Here is a 16,325-nt window from a genome sequence, read left to right as displayed (position 1 = left end):
GCGGGATGTAGACGAGATGCGTTGAAGGGCATCTTTAACCACGTGGGAAGGGAAATTGCGATCTCTAAAGAAGGATGCCATCTGGTATGTTCTGTGGTGGACTGGTCCTCCTGGGAGCAGATCCGGCGGAGGCGGAGGAATTGGGAATACGGGATGGCATTTTTGCAAGAGGTAGGGTGGGAAGAGGTGTAATCCAGGTAGCTGTGGGAGTCGGTGGGTTTGTAAAAATTGTCAGTGTCAAGTCGGTCGTCATTAATGGAGATGGAGAGGTCCAGGAAGGGGAGGGAGGTGTCAGAGATGGTCCAGGTAAATTTAAGGTCAGGGTGGAACGTGTTGGTGAAGTTGATGAATTGCTCAACCTCCTCGCGGGAGCACGAGGTGGCGCCAATGCAGTCATCAATGTAGCGGAGGAAGAGGTGGGGAGTGGTGCCGGTGTAATTACGGAAGATCAATTGCTCTACGTAGCCAACAAAGAGACAGGCATAGCTGGGGCCCATACGTGTGCCCATGGCTACCCCTTTGGTCTCTCTCTCTCTCTAGCTCTGGGATATGTACCTATTTATCTCTCTGGGTTCAAGAAGGCAGCTCAGCACCACCTTCTCAAGGGCAACCAGAGACAGGAATTAATGCTGGCTCAGCCAGCAACATGCACAGCCCACAAATGAACTTTAAAAAATTGACCCGTCAATCAATCTGAGGGGGTATGGATGGCATGGTGGCTCAGTGGTTAGCACTGCTGTCTCACAATCCCAGGGTTTGACTCCAGCTTTGGGTGACTGTCTCTGAGGGTTAGTTATTCTCTTCGGGGTGGGGGGGGGGGGAGATGGGAATTTACATCTCTATCTATTTGTGGTATTTACACCACCCTCACTCTCTGGGGGTGTTTACCACTGTCTCTACAAGAGGGCACTTACCCCTCTATCTCTGGGGATATTTACCTCTCTAAGAGGTATTTAGCCCTTTTTATCTGTGGGAGTATATTCCATCTCTCTATCAATAAGGGGGTAATTAACCCCTCTCCTGTTCACAATGGTTGTATTTACACCCCTCTATCTATAAGAGAGTATTTACCCCTCTTTAAGCCTCAGGATATTTACCCCTCTATTTGTAAGAGGTATTTACTCCCATCTCTCAATCTCTGGTGTACTTACCCCTCATCACTATTAAGAGTAGATACACCCCTCTTTAACTTTGGGTGTATTTATCCCTCTGTAACTCTGGGACATTTACCCCTTGCTATCTCTGGAGTATTTACCACTCTCCATCTATAATTAGTACTTTACTCCTCTCTATCTCTGGGCTTTTTACCTGTCTCTCCAATATCTGGAGAATTGATACCCTCTAAGTCTGGAGTATTTACCCTCTCTCTATAAGGGTTTTTTATTCCTCTCTCTCTGGAATATTTAGCCTCTCTTTCCCTGGTGTAATTACCCCCTCTCTCTCTGGGGTATTTACCTTCTCTCTTTCTCTGGGGTATTTAACTCTCTCTCACAGGTATTTACCCCTCTCTCTTTCTCTCTGGGTTATTTATGTGGGGTATTTAGTCCTCTCTTTCCCTCTTTCTGGGGTATTTACCCTCTATCTCCTTATCTCTCTCTCTCTCTGAGGTATTTACCCCCATCACTCTGAGGTATTTATCCCTCTATCTCTTTCTCACTCTCTGGGTTATTTATCTTCTATCTCTGGGGTATTTACTTCCTTCCTCTCTAGTGTATTTACCCGCTCTCTGTATCACTGGGGTATTTACCCCCCATCTCTATCTATCTGGGTTATTTATCCTCTGAGGTATTTACCACCTCTCTCTCTATCTCTGGGGTATTTACCCCTCTATTCTGGATCAGTGGTGCTGGAAGAGCACAGCAATTCAGGCAGCATCCGAAAAGTGAATTGCTGTGCTCCTCCAGCACCACTGATCCAGAATCTGGTTTCCAGCATCTGCAGTCATTGTTTTTACCTCGTTGATATTTACCCCTCTATCTGTGGGGTATTTACCCCCAGAACTCTGGAGTATTTACCACCATTTCTTTCTCTCTGGGTTATTTATCCTCTATCTCTGGGGTATTTACTCTCCCCCCCCCCTACCTCTGGAGTATTTACCCCTCTCTATCTCTGGGGTATTTACCTTTCATCTCTGGGGCATTTACCCATACCTCTTTCTGTCTCTGGGTTATTTATCCTCTGGTAAGTAACCTCTCTCCCTATCTCTGGGGTAGTTACCCCTCTATCTTTGGGGTATTTACCCTCTATCTCCTTATATCTCTCTCTGGGGTATTTACCCTGTTCTCTCTGCAGTATTTACCCCCTCTCTCTCTCTCTCTCTCTGGAGTATTTACCCCTCTCTCTGTGTAGTATTTACCACCTCTCTCTCTGGGGTACTTACCCCCTGTTGTGGTTCTGTTCGCCGAGCTGGGAATTTGTGTTGCAGACGTTTCGTCCCCTGTCTAGGTGACATCCTCAGTGCTTGGGAGCCTCCTGTGAAGCGCTTCTGTGATCTTTCCTCCGGCATTTATAGTGGTCTGTCCCTGCCGCTTCCGGTTGTCAGTTCCAGCTGTCCGCTGCAGTGGCTGGTATATTGGGTCCAGGTCGATGTGCTTATTGATTGAATCTGTGGATAAGTGCCATGCCTCTAGGAATTCCCTGGCTGTTCTCTGTTTGGCTTATCCTATAATAGTAATGTTGTCCCAGTCGAACTCATGTTGCTTGTCATCTGCATGTGTGGCCACTAAGGATAGCTGGTCATGTCGTTTCGTGGCTAGTTGGTGTTCATGGATACGGATCGTTAGCTTTCTTCCTGTTTGTCCTGTTTGCCACACTACCATACATCAAGAGCATTTCCAAACTGACAGCGACCACTAGGACTCATAACAGCACACAAACCAACAGCCACTCAGACAACAACTCACCAGGACAAAGGACCCGATACCCAGCATGAGCAAAACCAGCGTAGTATACAAAATCCCATGCAAGGACTGCACAAAACACTACATAGGACAAACAGGAAGACAGCTAATGATCCATATCCATGAACACCAACTAGCCACGAAACGACACGACCAGCTATCCTTAGTAGGCACACACGCAGATGACAAGCAACATGAATTCGACTGGGACAACACTACTATTATAGGACAAGCCAAACAGAGACAGCCAAGGAATTCCTAGAGGCATGGCACTCATCCACAGATTCAATCAATAAATACATCGACCTGGACCCAATATACCGACCACTGCGGCGAACAGCTGGAACTGACAACTGGAAGCGACAGATTCAAACCACTACAAATGCCGGAGGAAACATTACAGAAACGCTTCACAGGAGGCTCCCAAGCAATGAGGATGTCACCTAGACAGGGGACAAAACGTCTGCAACACAAATTCCCAGCTCGGTGAACAGAACCACAACAATGAGCACCCGAGCTACAAATCTTCTCATAAGCTTTGTACTTACCCCCTCTACCTCTCTCTGTCTGGGGTATTTACCCTCTATCTCCTTCTCTCTCTCTCCCTGGGGTATTTACCCCTCTCTCTGTCTGGGGTATTTACCCCCCCATCTCTCTCTGGGGTAATTACACTCTCTCTCCCTGGGGTATTACCCCTCTCTCTCCCTGAGGTATTTACCCCCCCCTCTCTCTCTCTCTCTGGGGTATTTACACTCTCTCTCTCTGGGGTATTTACTCTCTCTCTCTCTGGGGTATTTACCCCCTCTCTCTGGGGTATATACCCCCTCTATCTCTCTGGGGTATTTACCCCCTCTCTCTGGGGTATATATCCCCTCTCTCTCTCTCTCTGGGATATATACCCCCTCTATCTCTCTGGGGTATTTACCCCCTCTCTCTTGGGTATATCCCCTCTCTCTCTCTCTCTGGGGGGAGTGTGGGGAGAGGGGGAGTGTGGGGAGTGGGGGGAGTGGGGGGAGTGGGGGGAGTGGGGGGAGGATGGGGAGATGGGAGGTGGGGAGTGGGGAGGGGAGTGGGGAGTGGGGAGAGGGGATGGGGAGGGGGAGTGGGGAGGGGGAGAGGGGAGTGGGGAGTGGGAAGTGGGAGTGGGGAGTGGGGAGAGGGGAGAGGGAGAGGGGAGTGGGAGTGGGAGTGGGGAGAGGGGAGTGGGGAGAGGGGAGTGGGGAGGTGGGGAGAGGGGAGAGGGGAGAGGGGAGGAGGGGAGAGGGGAGTGGGGAGTGGGGAGAGGGGAGTGGGGAGAGGGGAGAGGGAGTGGGGAGTGGGGAGGAGGAGGGGGAGGAGGAGTAGTGTGAGTGAGTGAGTGAGTGAGTGAGTGAGTGAGTGAGTGAGTGAGTGAGTGAGTGACCGACCCTTGCGGAAAACCTCAGACGCTGGAGAGAAATCAGATTAACGTTTTGGGTGGAGCGACCCTTCTCAGACCCACGGGAGCACTTCAGTTTGTCTCTGATTTACAGCATCCACAGCCTTTCTGTCTTTCTGAGATAGACCCACCCCCACCCAGACACAGGGAGAGAGACTTGACCCCTTTCTAGAGAGAGAGACCGACTCACACTCACCCCCATCCCACCCCCTGACACAGAGTGAGAGACAGAGACTGACCCCCTTCTAGAGAGAGAGAGAGAGAGAGAGAGCAGACCCACCCCACCCCCACCCCACCCAGACACAGGGAGAGAGACTGACCCCTTTCTAGAGAGAGAGAGAGATCGTCTCACACTCACCCCCATCCCACCCCCTGACACAGAGTGAGAGACAGAGACTGACCCCCTTCTAGAGAGAGAGAGAGAGAGAGAGGCAGACCCACCCCCACCCCCCCAGACACAGGGAGAGAGAGACAGAGAGACTGACCCCATTTAGAGACAGAGAGAGAGAGAGACTGATTCCCCCCCCCCACTCCCCCAGACACAGAGAGAGTGAGAAAGAGAGAGAGAGAGACTGACCCCCATCCCAGAGAGAGAGACTGATTTCCTCCCCAGAGACAATAAAGAGAGAGATTGATTCCCCCCAGAGAGAGAGAGACTGACCCCCTCCCAGAGAGAGAGAGAGAGACTGACCCCCTCCCAGAGAGAGAGAGAGAGACCAACCCCCTCCCAGAGAGAGAGAGAGAGACTGACCCCCTCCCAGAGAGGGAGAGAGACTGAACCCCCCCCCAGAGAGAGAGAGAGACTGACCCCCCTCCCAGAGGGAGAGACTGATTTCCTCCCCAGAGACAATAAAGAGAGAGATTGATTCCCCCGAGAGAGAGAGAGAGACTGACCCCCTCCCAGAGAGAGAGAGAGAGACTGACCCCCTCCCAGAGAGAGAGAGAGAGAGACCGACCCCCTCCCAGAGAGAGAGAGAGAGACTGACCCCCTCCCAGAGAGGGAGAGAGACTGAACCCCCCCCAGAGAGAGAGAGAGACTGAACCCCCCCCAGAGAGAGAGAGAGACTGAACCCCCGAGAGACAGAGAGAGCTTGACATCCTCCCAGAGAGAGAGAGAGAGAGACAGACAGACAGACAGAGAGACTGACCCCCTCCCAGAGAGAGAGACTGACCCCCCGAGAGACAGAGAGAGACACTGACACTCACCTAGAATGTGTGTGAGAGAGAGAGAGAGAGACTGACACCCATCCCAGAGAGAGAGACTGATTTCCTCCCCAGAGACAATAAAGAGAGAGATTGATTCCCCCCAGAGAGAGAGAGACTGACCCCCTCCCAGAGAGAGAGAGAGAGAGAGAGAGAGACTGACCCCCATCCCAGAGAGAGAGACTGATTTCCTCCCCAGAGACAATAAAGAGAGAGATTGATTCCCCCCAGAGAGAGAGAGAGAGAGAGACTGACCCCCTCCCAGAGAGAGAGAGAGAGAGAGAACTGACCCCCTCCCAGAGAGAGAGAGAGACTGACCCCCTGCCAGAGAGAGAGAGAGAGACTGAACCCCCGAGAGACAGAGAGAGCTTGACATCCTCCCAGAGAGACTGACCCCCTGAGAGACAGAGAGAGACATTGACACTCACCTAGAATGTGTGAGAAAGAGAGAGAGAGAGCGAGGGAGAGACTGACCCCCCTCCTGGAGAGAGCGAGGGAGAGACTGACCCTCCTCCCAGAGTCGGGGGGAGAGAGGAGAGAGAGAGAGAGACTGGAGAAGTCCAGAACTAGGTGTCACAGTCTAAGAATAAGGGTGTAAGCCATCCAGGACTGAGATGAGGAAGAATTTCTGAGGAAGAATTTCTTTACTCAGAGTTGTGAACCTGTGGAATTCCCTCCCACAGAAAGGTGTTGGGGCCAGTTCTTTAGATATATTTAAGCTGGATGTGGTTCTTTCGGCAAAAGGGGTCAAGGAATGTGAAGAGAAAGCAGGAATGGGATATTGAGATTGCATGATCATATTGAATGGTGGTGCAGTCTTGAAGGGCCCAAATTGCCTACTCCTGTGCCAATTTTCTCTGTCTATGCCTAACTGAAAATCAGAACTTCTCCACTCAGTTTGGACTGAGTCTATGTATTTGTTTGTTAAGGAAGTATCTAAATCTTTAATTTGTAGGAACCTGATTTAGCCTGAACAAAAATAACTAAAGAACTGCAGATGCTGGTAATCAGAAACAAAAATAGAATTGCTGGAGAAACTCAGCAGGTCTGTCAGTATCTGTGGAGAGAAGTAGAGTTAATGTTTTGGTCCAGTGACCAGTCTTCGGAACTGATTCCTATTCCTAATTCAGTTCACGTTTGGCATTGAAGTGAAATCCAAAGTTTAGATTCTGTAGCTGCAAGATTTGAGCAGGTTTATGGAGAAAGAGAAAAGGCAGGAGCAGGAGTAGCCATTTGACCACCCGAGCCTGCTCCACCATTCTGTACGATCATGGCTGATTATTGCGTTTAATGCACTAATTCCCCCCCCCCCCCCCCCCCCTCACCCCCGATATCCTACGATCCCTTTCACTACAAGAACTATATGAGCACTAATGGATACAAGGAGATGGGATTATGCATGTTATACATAGCTCTGTGTTTAGGGTTTATTTAAAAGGGGCTCTGTGTTGCGGTTTAATTACGGGGGCTCTTGGGGTTTAATTACAGGGGGCTCTATCGGCATTTAATTACGGGGGGGCTGCTCTGTGTCGGGATTTAATTAAGGGGTGCTCTATCAGGATTTAATTATGCCGGGGGGGGACTCTGTGTCGGGGTTCAATTACAGGGATCTCTTTGTTTTTGGGTTTATTTATAGAGGGGGCCTGTATTGTGTTGAAAAGTGTGGGATAGTGATTAGCACTGCTGCCTCTCAGCATCAGGGATTCTGGTTCATTTCCAGCATTGGGTGACTAACTGTGTGGAGTTTACACAGTCCCATTGTGTCTGCACAGGTTTCCACTGGGTGCTCCCATTTCGTCCCTTTATGTTGAATGCTGCAAGCAGTCACTAACTGTGTGTGACTTAGCACCTGATACTGTAAGTAGGATAGAATCCTGGAGGTTGGTATTTCAAGGGATTCAGTAGAAGGAGGAGAGAGGTTACTTTTGCCTAAATAAAGCAGCTGGTTGGTGAGTGTGACTGGTAACTATTTCTAGTTATAGTCATTTAGTCATAGAGATGTACAGCACAGAAACAGACCCTTCGGTCCCACGTGTCCATACCGACCAGATACCCAACCCAAACTAGTCCCACCTGCCAGCACCCAGCCCATATCCCTCCAAACCCTTCCTATTCATGTACCCATCCAGATGCCTTTTAAATGTTGCAATTGTACCAGCCTCCACCACATCCTCTGGCAGCTCATTCCACACACACACCACCCTCTGCGTGAAAAAGTTGCCCCATTGGTCTCTTTTATACCTTTCTCCTCTCCCCCTAAACCTATGCCCTCTAGTTTTGGTTTGCCCGAAACATCGATTTTCCTGCTCCTCGGATGCTGCCTGTCCTGCTGTGCTTTTCCAGCACCACTCTAATCTTGACTCTACTTCTACTCCTCTACTTTGTGCTCTTAGTGTAATCTTGTATGGCAAGACAGTTTTGAGGGGTGGAAGGGTTTACTGATGTTTTGATGAAAGAATAAACTAAAAGGTTTCCTGTTCATCTTGAATTCTTTGAAATTATATTATCCTAAGGAAGATTTTATCGATTGTTATTGCAGGATGTACAAGAGGGAGAAGAGCATTCAGATTAAGAGCAGTGCTTCTGCTCTCTACAACAATCTCAGTATTCTGCCTATCACTGCTAAGAACCTCACTTACTTTGCGGTCATCCATGGCAGTGTGGTGAACATGGTTAGTGCTTCCACTGATGGTCTGAACCTCTCGCACAGGCAGTTGCAGTCAAAGGAGGGAGGCATGGTACATGGTACTTCCTTAATCATACAGGTATGGACAGACTGCTTACATCACTTGAATTCCTTTCAATTTCCAAAATTAGGTTCAGCTGAAGGCGCTCGGTCTGCACAGAAGCCACTGGATGACCTGAGCTTGTTCCTTTCACGTGTCCCAGCCCATGATGTGCAATTTTGCACCTTTAGTCTTGACACTTCATATCAGCATGCCAGAGCTCGTAGTATTATACCTTCAGGTTATAAAATGACAGATTGTCAGTGGTTTTTACTATATGCAAGAAGAACACCAGATCCAACAGGTTTATTTGGAAGTACAAGCTTTCGGAGAGCTGCTCTTTCATCAGGTAGCTAGTGGAGCAGGTTCATAGGACACAGAATTTATAGCAAAAGATCATAGTGTCGGACAACTGATGTGATATAGAGTCATAGAGATGTACAGCTTGGAAACAGACTCTTCGGTCCAACCCGTCCATGCAACCAGATATCCCAACCCAATCTAGTCTCACTGGCCAGCACCCGGCCCATATCCTTCCAAACCCTTCCTATTCATATACCCATCCAGGTGCCTTTTAAATGCTGTAATTGTAACAGCCTCCACCACTTCCTCTGGCAGCTCATTCCATACACGCACCCCCCTCTGTGTGAAAACGTTGCCCCTTGGGTCTCTTTCATATCTTTCCCCCCCCCCCCTCACCCTAAATCTATGCCCTGTAGTTCTGAACTCCTCCACCCCAGGGAAAAGACTTTGTCTATTTATTCTACTGAACAAACCTAGATTGCTGTTAAGCCTTTCACCTTTTAGAATAGGTTACATGTTTCAATTCATTAAATGTAATTCCCATAACTTCTTTCAAATCACATTCCCGAGATAAGGTTTTATGAAAAAGGGTGACATCTTAGCTCAGACAATGCATTAAAGGTGTGAGGTTAGAGTCTCTATTCCGTCCAAAAGATGAAAGACTTAACAGCAATTTAGGTTTGTTCAATATATCGTTTCAGTTGTTTGACACTATGATCTTTTGCTATAAATTCTGTGTCCTATGACCCTGCTCCACTAGCTACCTGACGAAAGAGCAGCACTCTGAAAGCTTGTACTTCCAAATAAACCTGTTGGACTATAACCTGGTTTGAGATTTTTAACTTTGTCCACCCCAGCCCACCACCGGCACCTCCACATCATATATGTTAAAAAGCCATTTAGTGAACGATAGGACTTAAACCATCATTACATGCTTGCATGAACATTCATTTACAGAGGTACACACTATGTAGCATACAGGAGTATTGGGATGTGGTGGATAAAAGATATTGAAGTGTTGAATGGCAGAGCAGGCTGTATTGGCAGGATGGCCTTCCCCTGTTCCTATGTTCCAATAAGCAACCACCACTTAATCAATATTCTTTTCAATATGCAAAGCTGCTCTGAGGGACCTTGCATGGTGATTAGCCTGCTAGCCCTGTTTGCAACTTTCACTACTGATTCCCAGGGGTCTGCACAAAAGCCGCTTCTAACCCAGCAACCATGTTTTCACTCTGTTTGCAATGGTTGCATGGTGAATCCCTGGCTAGTGAAACACAACTAAGTTGTTCAGATCAAGACTGCAGACCTACACAGCTCAACTGCAGGGTCATAACTGCAGATTCTTTTCCCCTCAACAATGGAGTGAAAAAAACAAAAAGGGAACTGATTTTGATTAGGTCTTTGGACAGGAGGCAATGTTTTGGAAGCTGCTGGACTTGGTTTTGGTTTTGCTCTCTCTAGTTATTCACAAGTTATTAACTTATTCAAAGTCCTGAGAAAAGGAAAAGTCTCAGTCTATAATAAGTAAGGAAAAGTCTCTGGAGGTCCACAGAAGCTGTTTAAGTTGACAGGTGACTTTGGAATTCATGCAAGATGTGTACAATCCAAATACTTGTAATACAGTCCATTAGTATTCAATGTTGAAACAGTTATCAAACTGGCAATTTACCTGGATTTGAATCTCACCCTGGCAGATGGTGGAATTTGAATTCAATGAAAAGAATCTGGAATTAAGAATCTACTGATGACAATGAAACCATTTTTGATTGTCGGAAAAACTCATCATCAATACCCACTAATGATCCACAATCTGAGCTACAAATCTTCTCCAAAATCTCAAATCCACTAATGTTCTTCAGGGAAGGAAATTTGCCATCCTCACCTGGCGTGGTCTACATGTGACTCCAAACCCGTAGCAGTTGACTCTCGATTGCCCTCTGAAATAGCCTAGCTATCACTACAAGATCTCAAAGAACTGAAACCAGGTGGATCACCTGGCATTGACCTGGGCACAAGCCCTGCTGAGCTAGCAAACTCTTCCTTACAGATATCTGGGGGCTAGTGCCAAAATTGGGAGAGCTGTCTCACAGACTTGTCAAGCAACAGCCTGACATAGTCACACTCATGGAGAAAGTGAGGACTGCAGATGCTGGAGATCAGAGCTGAAACTGTGTTGCTGGAAAAGCGCAGCAGGTCAGGCAGCATCCAAGGAACATGAGAATCGACGTTTCGGGCATAAGCCCTTATTCAGGAGAAGGGCTTATGCCCGAAACATCGATTCTCCTGTTCCTTGGATGCTGCCTGACCTGCTGCGCTTTTCCAGCAACACATTTTCAGCATAGTCACACTCATGGAATCATACCTTAGATGCAATGTCCCAGACACCACCTCCATTTAGGGATGTTTAAGCGACTCTTGGATAGGCACATGGATAGTAGTAAAATGTAGGGTATGTAGGTTAGTTTGATCTTGTTAGTTTGAAAGGTCAGCACACTATCAAAGCTGAAGGACCTGTACTGTTCTGTCACCATCCCTAGATATGCCCTGTCCCACTGGCAGGACAGACCAAGCAGAGGTAGGTTGGAGTTGCTGTGGGAGTCCTCAACATTGACTCCAGATCCCATGAAGCCTCATAGGCATAATCGTGGGCAAGGAAACCACCTGCTGATTGCTACATACTGTCCTCCCTCTGCTGATGTTTCAGTATTCCTTCATGTTGAACAGCTCTTGGGGGAAGCACTGAGTGACATGGGCACAAAATGTATTCTGGGTGGGGGATTTCATTATCCACGACCAAGGATGGCTTGGCAGCAGCACTGCTGATTAAGTTGATCAGGTTCTAAAGGACATTGCTACTAAACTTGAGTCTGCAACAGGTTGTGAGGGAACCAACAGGAGGCAAGAACATGTTTGACGTCATCCTTACCAATCTCCAAATTACTACCCGAGCAAATTAGCATAGGGATAAGAAAATTAAGGAAGTAAACACATGGCTAAAGGAGTGGTGTGGGAAAGAGGGGTTCCATTTCATAAGGCATTGGCATCACTTTTGGAACAGGAGGGATCTGTATCGATGGGACAGTCTCCACCTGAACTTATCTGGAACCAGTGTTCTCGCAAAAAGGACAAATAGATTAGTCACGAGTGAATTGGGGAGAAAGGAAAGGGAAAAAAAAATGACAGCAAGTGTAAAGGTAAATAGAAAGGAAAGCAGCAGGTTAGGATGTGTGCAGGAGAGTTTAACTGCATGGCAGACGTATGAAATAAAGTGGAGCCGCAGGTACATAGGATAGTGGTGCAATTCTGGTCTCCTTCCTATGGGAAGGATGCTGTGAAACTTATCCTAGGAAACTTGAAAGGATTCAGAAAAGAACCTTTATTGGCCAGAGCATTGTGTGTAGGAGTTGGGATGCCATGTTGCAGCTGTCCAGGGCATTAGTGAGGCCACGTTTGGAATGTTGTATGCAATTCTGGTCTCCCTTCTCTAGGGAGGGTATTATGAAATTTGAAAGGGTTTGAGCTATAGGGAGAGGCTGAATAGGCTGGGGCTGTTTTTCCTGGATTGTCAGAGCCTGATGGGTGACCTTTGTGGGCGGCACGGTGGCACAGTGGTTAGCACTGCTGCCTCCCAGCGCCAGAGACCCGGGTTCAATTCCCGCCTCAGGTGACTGACTGTGTGGAGTTTGCACATTCTCCCCGTGTCTGCGTGGGTTTCCTCCGGGTGCTCCGGTTTCCTCCCACAGTCCAAAGATGTGCAGGTCAGGTGAATTGGCCATGCTAAATTGTCCGTAGTGTTAGGTAAGGGGTAAATGTAGGGGTATGGGTAGTTTGCGCTTCGGCGGGTCGGTGTGGACTTGTTGGGCCGAAGGGCCTGTTTCCACACTGTAAGTAATCTAATCTAAAGTAATATAATCTAATCTAATCTAATCTTACAAAGGTTTATAAAATCATGAGGTCTTTTCCCTGGGGTGGGAGAGTCCAGAACTAGATGGCATAGGTTTAGAGTGAGAGAGGTAAGATTTAAAAGGGACTTAAGCGGCAACTTTTTCACATGGAAGGTGGTGCATGTATGGAATGGGCTGCCAGGGGGAGTGGTGGAGGCTGTTGCAAATACAACATTTAAAAGGCATCTGGATGGGTCCATGAATAGGAGGGGTTTAGAGGGATACGAACCGAATGCTAGCAAATGGGCCTAGATTAATTTAGGATATCTGGTCAGCATGGATGAGTTAGAGTGAAGAGTCTGTTTCTATGCTATACATCTCTATGACTCTAAGATTAAAAGGAAAAATAACTCAGGAGATATTATTAATCGAGATGTTAGAATGCAAAAGAGGGTACAAATACTAACATGAAGGCACTTTACCTGAATGCTTGTCGCATTTGAAACCAGCTAGGTGAGTTCACAGCGCAAATGAGTATGACTTAGTAGCCGTTGCAGGATGGTCATGACTAGGAGTTAAATATCCAGAGGTATCAGACTATTTGGAAGGACAGACAGGAGAATAGGGAGTTGGTATATCTCTGATATTTAAGGTTGGCATCAGCGCGGTGGTGAGAGATGATATAGGTTCTATGGAGAAAAAGGTTGAATCCATTTGGATAGAAATTAGAAAATCTAAGAAGAAAATGTCACTGATAAGCCTAGTCTATAGGCTGCCAAATAATAACATCATATTGGGGCAGGCAATGAATAAAGAAATAACTAAAGGAAAATAACTGCAGATGCTGGAATCCAAAGTAGACAAGCAGGAGGCTGGAAGAACACAGCAAGCCAGGCTGCTCGTCTGAGCCGTCTGTTGATTTTGGAGTCTAGGGAGAGACTGTCTGTGATGGTAGAGCCAAGGTATGAAAGCTTGTGGACCACCTCCAGCTCTTAGTTCGTTGATGGTAATGGCAGGGGGGTGCTCAATGCCTTGACCCAGCACATTGGTTGACTTCAGGTTGATGGTCAAGCCGAAGTCCTGGCAGGCTCTTGAGAAGCTGTCCATGAGGCAATGCAGATGTGTGTTACCAGTGCCGCGTTGTCTGCAAACAACATGCCCTTGACGAGTACTTCACGAACCTTGGTTTTCGTCCTCAGCCGGGACAGACTGAACATCCTCACATCCGATCTGGTGTGGAGGTAGACACTATCAGTTGATGTTCCAAAGACCTGCCTCAGAATGACTGCAAAGAAGATGCCGAACAGGGTGGGGGCAAGCACACAGCCGTGCTCCACATGCTGTGAATGTTGAAGGCCTCCAAAGAAGAGCGATCAAACTGAACAATGCCCTTCAATGGACTGGGGTGGACAAAGTTAAAAGTTTGTGAGAAGATTTGTAGCTCGGGTGCTCGTTGTTGTGGTTCTGTTGGCCGAGCTGGGAATTTGTGTTGCAGACATTTCGTCCCCTATCTAGGTGACATCCTGAGTGCTTGGGAGCCTCCTGTGAAGCGCTTCTGTGATGTTTCCTCCGGCATTTGTAGTGGTTTGAATCTGCCCCTTCCGGTTGTCAGTTCCAGCCGTCCGCTGCAGTGGTCGGAGAGAACAGAGAACAGCGTAGAGGCATGGCACTCATCCACAAATTCAGTCAATAAGCACATCGACCTGGACCCAATATACCGACCACTGCAACAGACAGCTGGAACTGACAACCGGAAGCGGCAGAGACAAACCACTATAAATGCCGGAGGAAACATCACAGAAGCGCTTCACAGGAGGCTCCCAAGCACTGAGGATGCCACCTAGACAGGGGACGAAACATCTGCAACACAAGTTCCCAGCTGGATAAAGTTAAAAATCACACAAAACTAGTTTAGAGTCCAACAGGTTTATTTGGAAGCACTAGCTTTTTGAGCGCAGGTCCTTTATCAGGTGATTGTGGAGAATAAGATTGTAAGACACAGAATTTATAGCAAAAGTTTACAGTGTGATGTCACTGAAATTATATATTTAAAAAGGATTACTGCAAGGAAGTGTACCAAGAACTGAACAACCAGGAACACTACAGGCAACTACCGGCCGATCCAACCAAACAGCACACTCGTGAACCAAACACATTGATCAGGACTTTGGACCCAGTTCTTCAGAGTTCCCCACATGCACTCATCCCACATACTTCTCGTGTAGGCAACTTCTACTGCCTTCCAACAATACACAAAGCCAATACACCAGGATGTCCCATCGTATCAGGCAATGGGACTCTGTGTGACAATCTCTCTGGCTATGTCAAAGGCATTTTGAATCCCGTTGTACAGGGGATCCAGCTTCTGTCGCGACAGTACAGATTTCTTACAGAATCTCAGCACCAACGGACCAGTCGAATCCAGAACATTCCTCGTCACAATGGAAGTTTCAGCACTCTACACCAGCATCTCCCACAATGACGGCATCACGGCAACACCCTCAGTACTCAACACCAACAACTGCCAATCTCCAAACACCATCCTACAATTCATCCGTTTTATCCTCGATCATAATGTCTACCAGTTCTTCATTCAGACACATGGAACAGCCATTGGGACCAAATTTGCATCCCAATATGCCAACATTTTCATGCACAGATTTGAACAAGACTTCTTCTCCACACAGGACCTCCAACCAACACTATACACCAGGTACATTGACAACATTTTCTTCCTCTAGACCTATGGCGAGGAGTCACTGATAAAACTACACAGTGATATCAACAAGTTTCAACCCACCATCAAACTCTCCATGGACTACTCTCTACTATCTGTCTCATTCTTGGACACATGCATCTCCATCAAGGATGGACACCTCAGCACCACACTCTACCACAAACTCACGGATAACTTCACAGTGCTACACTTCTCCAGCTTCCACCTGAAACATATTAAAATAGCCATCCCCTATGGACAAGCCCTACGCATACACTGGATCTGTTCGCATGAGGAGGAACGTGACGGGCACTTGGAAGTACTCAGAGATGCCCTCATAAGAACGGAGTGTGATGCTTAACTCATCGACTGCCAGTTCCAATGTGCCACAGTGAGGAACCATAATTACCTCCTCAGGAGACAGACACGAGCTGCAACTGACAGGGTACCCTTCGTTATCCAGTACTTCCCAGGAGCCGAAAAATTACGCCATGTTCTTCGCAGCCTGCAACACGTTATCAATGAGGATGAGCACTTCGCCAAGACCTTCCCCACATCTCCACATCTTGCCTTTGAACAGCCATCAAACCTTAAACAGATCATTGTTCACAGCAAACTGCCCGTCTTTTAGGACAATACCATACAACCTTGTCATGGTAAACGCTGCAAGACCTGTCTGAATGTCGACACAGATACCACCATTACGCGTGGGGACACTTCCCACCATGTACGTGGCAGGTACTCATGCGACTCAGCCAATGTTGTCTATCTAATACGCTGCAGGCAAAGATGTCCTGAGGCATGGTACATTGGCGAGACCAAACAGAGGCTATGGCAACAGATGAATGGACACCGCAGAACAATTGACAGACAGGAGTTTTCTTCCCAGTCGGAGAACACTTCAGCGGTCCGGGACATTCGACCTCGGACCTTCAGGTGACCGTCCTCCAAGGTGGACTTCGGGACAGGCAACAACAAAAAGTGGCTGAGCAGAAGCTGATAGCCAAGTTCATTACCCATGAGGATGGCCTCAACCAGGACCTTGGGTTCATGTCACACTACAGGTGACCCCATTGCAATAGACATACACACAGACACTTCCAGAATTACATTTTACTTTGCTCAAAAACTGCATGAATCCATGTAAAATTCTGTCAATCCATTTTTTAGATT

The 16,325-nt window shown here is 47.6% G+C and overlaps 1 pseudogene; it reads right to left on the bottom strand.

Annotated features, from left to right (window-relative positions):
* LOC148152288 (uncharacterized) overlaps positions 1-2,545 on the bottom strand; it is a 41,509-nt pseudogene extending 38,964 nt beyond the window's left edge.
* Positions 2,546-16,325: the final 13,780 nt, after the last annotated feature.

This window comes from Chiloscyllium plagiosum, unplaced genomic scaffold, assembly GCF_037043375.1.
Source record: "Chiloscyllium plagiosum isolate Xiang-an unplaced genomic scaffold, Cpla_swu_hap1 HiC_scaffold_1, whole genome shotgun sequence".
In the NCBI taxonomy this organism is placed as follows: domain Eukaryota; kingdom Metazoa; phylum Chordata; class Chondrichthyes; order Orectolobiformes; family Hemiscylliidae; genus Chiloscyllium; species Chiloscyllium plagiosum.
The sequence above is the reverse complement of the archived record's forward strand: the minus strand, read 5'-3'. Positions and strand labels throughout refer to the sequence as shown.